Here is a 5537-nt window from a genome sequence, read left to right as displayed (position 1 = left end):
ATTTGGTGTATGATGGACCTATTAGCATTACTAATTGGCTAGATCTCCACTCCACGAATACATATATTTGCTTATAGAGAATTTCTAAGGCATCAAGGTCTCTACGTTCCTAGAAGGCATCTATCACATTGAGGAGACCAGCATCAAAGACGTGATGGAGAGGAAGATCTACCTCATTTTTTGTGCTTTCTTCTTCAGGATTTTGCTGTAATGATCATCAATGGCCGCTCAGGACTCTCAAGCTACACTTCGATCGATTTTGGTTTGATTTATGGTTGTTTATGTTCTAATCTTTTGCATGATGTCGATAAAATTCAACATTTGGTATTGGTGCTTGGATTTTGTAGGAGGTTAGAATCAAAATAATGGATCAAATCAAAAAGAAATCAGATTACAAAAATAGAAAAGGGGCATTAGGAAGAAATTAAAAATAATAATAACAACAACAAAAAAAAGAAAAGAAAAGAAAGAAGAAGAATGGACGGCGGCACTCACGTTCCCTACCGTGATGCCCTCCTCCTCCTCCTCTCATCGGGTGGCCAGAGAGGTCACCACCTGCTGCCTGGGATGGGTAGATTGTGAGCTCGGCTAGCGGCTGCGCCACCACATGAGGGTTTTTTCCCCCTTCCCTTCAGTTTTTAAGAAGGAAAAAAAGGAATCGTTGAATCTCGGTTAGCGGAAGGTTCTCCTCTCGATTATCGGAAAATCAGCGATCGGAGTGTCGGAAAGAAGGCGACAGACCACCAATTAAGGGATTTCAGCGGCCGCCGGTTTTGGCAAGGAGGGCCCACGGTTTTGGCCCCTCCTCCTCTACTCTATTGTGAGAAAGAAGAAAAAGATTTTGGATTTCGACCCAAAATCAGAATCTGGCTAGCCACTAAAAGGAATTTTTTTTAATTGAGCCCATGAAAAGTATATTATTTCACATAGGTCCATAGGAAATTTTATTTTAATCCCTATGTTGAAATTTTATTACAAAAGGTACCTGAATATTTATTTTATCCTTGTACTAAAATTTTATTACAAAGTAGTACTCTGATAATTATACTATGGTCCCTATAAGATATTTTTATTGCATAAAGGTCTTTCAACATGTTACTGTAAATTCTTTGTACTCTCACATTTGGTCTAAATATTGATTTGTTTGTGATCCCTGATTTGAATGATTGTAGGTTTCAGTGGATGGTGATCACGAAAGTGGCCTTTTCATTGAAATTTTCCTGATCCATCTGTTTGGTATTTCAAGAGATTGAGAGACATGTTAATATTTATAAAATGCATGCTATTGGTGTATCAAGGTTAATGAATGGATTTATGGGCATGGCTTGTTAATTTTTATTTTTTTTTTCTTCTAGAGGGTTGTGGGTTTCAATGGATAGTGACCACCAAAGTGGCCCATTCATTGAGGTTTGCAAGATCCTTCTATTTGATATTTGAAAGGAATTAAGAAGCATTGTGGAATTGTTGCACACAATCATCTTCCCAAAGAGAGTTTATTGCATGTTATAATTCTAAAGTAGAATATTTTTTAACTAGTAAGTGTGCATGGTCTAGGAATCTATTCTACCAAAGTAGATGGACCCCAAAAATGATGATACCTTACTAGTTGATTCCATTATATGCTGGAGAGGATACCTTATTTGGGTCACTTTTTTTCCAAAGTAAGTTTGTGGCATTGCACCAAGGGCTCTTATTAAAGTAGTGGTTATAAATATTTTCAAGTATGTTGGTTACCTATATTTGCCCATTAATTAACTGCATTGAGGTTGTTTTGCAGTTAGCACTTTTGCTATGAATAACACTACTGCTCCCATTGAAACTTTGATCAGAACACACAACAAACACTACAACAAATGTGGGTTTTGCCAACTCACTTTTTCCGACGCTAGGAAAAAGCGTCGGTAAAGTTTGGCTCAGTGCCAAGCTTTGCCGACGCTTTTACTTAGCGTCGGGAAATCTCAAGAAACAACGACGCTAATAAGCGTCGTTAAAACTTTTACAAACGACGACATTTATAAGCATCGTTAAAAAACATAAAACCCCCGACCGCTCGCTCGGCCCCCTCTCGAGTTCATTTTCTATCGGTGGATGCCCTACCTGCGCGCCGACTTCCCCGCTGCCGTCAACCTCACCCTCGGCTGATGTAAGCTTCCTCCTTCTCCTCCTCCTCCTCCTCTCCTCCTCCTCCTCCTCCTCTCCTCCTCCTCCTCAAACTACTCTCACCTCCATCCCTAGCCCCGATCGGCGATCGAAGATTCCGCTTCTCCGCCGCCGTCGACCTTGCCGTCGTTTGAGGTAAGCCTCCTACTCCTCCTCCTCCTCCTCCTCCTTGTTTTCTTCTTGTCTTTAACTCTCTTCCGGCCCCGTCTCCTCATCCTCTGCCGGTCGATGCCCTAGTTGCGCGCCGACAGCTCACCTCCATCCTGAGCGAGCTCTAGCTACTCCGTCGCCGTCGACATCGCCGTCGTCTGAGGTAAGTGATCCTCATACTCTCCGTCTTGATCCTCATACACATTTTCCTGTTATTGGGGTTAGGCAAAACAATGAACAATTGAAGAGAGAGCGCTGAGCAGCAGATGAGAAAGCAAAGGGATTTTGGATGGTAGACTAGTAGTATTTCTAGACTAGATTTCTTGTATCTTCTTCTCTCTATTTCCCCTCCATTCCTTTCCTTTTCCATGCCTAGACTCCTCTTTTTTGAGCTTGCATTTGCAAAGAGTGGTGTTAGATTCACCTTTAGCAGAGTGTACCAGTTGACTGGCTCAAAAATCCTGATAGGCATCGTATTTGGTGCGTATCCCATGTGTCTGATAAGTGCTTTAGGGTTTAGGAAACAACAAAGACCTGGTTTCAGTTCTGAAGATTGTGGTGGAGATGAAATCATTGCCTGATCTTGTTATTGATAGAACTGCATATACTGCAATGGTTGATGCATTGCTGGCTTGTGGGTCGACCAAGGGTAATATGTGTAACTTCTGAAGTGTTACCGTTGGCCTCTTTAATAATGATATTTTTTTTCATTCTTTCTTTTACTATCAAATTTTAACTTAACCATTGCATACATAAATTCAGCTTGTTGAGCTTGAGGGTACAAGATATTATTAGTTAATTGTCTAAAATCTATTTTCTGTGATTATGAATGGAATCAGAAATTGTTAGAGTTTGTATAGAAGAGTAAGGCTGTCAGTTTGTTTACAATATACATTATTTGTTTATGTAGATAAATGAATCTATTTCTATAAAGTATGAATACAAGAATTGGAAAGAGGAACTTCAAAGATTACTTCAACTTTTACAGTTCCATGAACTTGACGACTACTCATGAGATGAATTCATCAACACAAGGAAATGTGGACTTATAGCAGCCAACAAATAAATAAAGTGATCGTTCATCTTAGGAACGACTGACTTGAAACATTAGCATGCCACTGCAACTTGATCATTTACTCAATCAAATTTGTCAACAACAGCCACTTAAACACCAAAGCAGAACTCGATTGAAGCATGAAGGTTTAAACACTAGGAAGCCATAATATGTTTAACTGTACAAATATTCTCTCAAACATCTAAATCACTATTTAATTTTTTAATTCTTTTATTGTTGATTTAACGCTGGAATAGAAACTAAGTGCATAATTAGATACATAAGATTAAATCTAACATAATGCAATCCACATAACATAGAATATGTTGTATAATTCTCTTATTTCTTCATTAATTTGATAGTTTATAAACTTATAACTGTTTCTCATAGAAACTATGTAACTTTTAAAATTCTATAAATACTTACTTTAAAATTGAGAGCTCTTAGAAACCATTTAAGTGTTTTGGAACCATGTTCTGAAAGCAAAAGCCTGTAATGATATGCCTTCATTTTCAGTGCTTAAGAGTAATCCTGTAACCAGTTGATTTCCTAAAGCTTCTACAAGTTGAGGAGGAGCAAGATGAGGCTACTGATTTGGTTAGCATCCAACAGCATGTGCTTCTGAATGAGGGCATAGACAGGGTGACTTGGATATGGGATCTTCCTTGTGAAAGGTTTCTATGATTCTTTTTTTTTTTCCCACTGTGGAGGGATCTGTTCCTCCTATTTTTTATGCTACTTGGAGGAGTGCAATTCTGAAGAAGCTTAGAGATATTGGGAGGCTGTTGTTGATTAAAAAGCTATTAACAGTGGAGAATCAAACAAAGAGGAACTGGAACTTGCCTTTGAGATGTGTTCTGTGCTGAGCATTAGGAAATCGTGGGCTATTTGTTCATCAGTTGGAGAATGTTGGCAGGTTCTTAAGCATTTCTGGCATTTCTATACATTTGCTTAATGTATAGAAATTACTTCTATACATTGAATTATTAGCAATTTATTTAGATTTTATTTATTATTTAACTAATATTGCTTCTTTTTGTGCATACTAAGTAACAACATGCCGTGAGGAAAATGATTCAGAGATGTTGAGTTTCAGCACACATCCGTAGGATCTTCTTTCGATCAGTCCCCACGGTCTCAGCAGCCCAACGAGCCCCATCAGCACGAGTCTCAGTCTGAGCACGTGCCACCTGCTAATTGTCCAGACATGGATGACGTGCATATCCAGGGTAATTTGATTTATATTTTTTATATTAATTTTTCTTACAATCCATGGATATTTTATTTTATTTTTATAGATGGACTGGGGAGAGTGAGGAGGACACGAGGACCCACTCGAGCACAGGACGTGTGGAGTCTACGTGAGGATGAGAAGATCGTCGTTCAATGCAATGAACTGGGGCAGCCTATCAAGAGGAAGCAAGCATTTTATCGACTTTTCTAGGATCGGTTGCACGGAAGGGTCAGTTGTGTCTGCTCAACTATACGAAATGGAATGAAATGCTTCCTTCGTATAAGGTTGAGCTTTTTAAAGTTATTGAGGTAAAGAATTGAATTTGCTTACTATCATAATTTTATTTTTTGATTTATTATTGTTATAACATTTTTGACTTTGGTGTAGAAAAAGTTTGTCCTTCCTGCAAATAGCCATAATTGGGTGTTGAAGTCCGTCAACCGCAAATGGAAAGAATATAAGGCGAACTAAAGACGGACTGGAAGCACGTGGGCATGACTGAAGAGGAGGTGGCTCGTGTTTGCCCTCCTGATGTAATCCCTCATCAATGGAGGGAGCTTGTCCACTACTGATTTTCAGAGAAAGCTCAGGTTGTGTATATTTTTTCAATACCTTAGATTGTATTTACTAATAATATAGATTACAAATTTATATATTAAATATATTATATTATTTATTATTTTTTTGGAAAGACATATTTCAACATTGGTAGAGCTGCACGAGCCTCTCAGACTATTCCTCATACTTCAGGCTCGATGAGTTATACTAGGCGTAGAGCTGAATTCGTAAGTTTTTTTGAAACTCTTTACAACTATTTTAAATTGTTCTATCATATAGCATGTATCATGATAACTAGCTTGTCAATACACTTTTTGTTGTAGATGGATGATAATGGGAGGGAGCCTGGTAAGGTGGAGTTTTATAAGATGACTCACACCC

At 38.4% G+C, this 5537-nt stretch overlaps 1 long non-coding RNA gene across 1 annotated transcript; it reads left to right on the top strand.

Moving 5' to 3' along the window:
* The first annotated feature begins 2230 nt into the window (after positions 1-2230).
* On the top strand, positions 2231-5329 carry LOC120105016. The gene is made up of 3 exons (XR_005507408.1): positions 2231-4906; positions 4986-5188; positions 5291-5329. It is a non-coding gene; the product is annotated as an uncharacterized LOC120105016 (long non-coding RNA).
* Positions 5330-5537: the final 208 nt, after the last annotated feature.

Source organism: Phoenix dactylifera, unplaced genomic scaffold (genome assembly GCF_009389715.1).
Source record: "Phoenix dactylifera cultivar Barhee BC4 unplaced genomic scaffold, palm_55x_up_171113_PBpolish2nd_filt_p 000167F, whole genome shotgun sequence".
Taxonomy (NCBI): domain Eukaryota; kingdom Viridiplantae; phylum Streptophyta; class Magnoliopsida; order Arecales; family Arecaceae; genus Phoenix; species Phoenix dactylifera.
The sequence above is the reverse complement of the archived record's forward strand: the minus strand, read 5'-3'. Positions and strand labels throughout refer to the sequence as shown.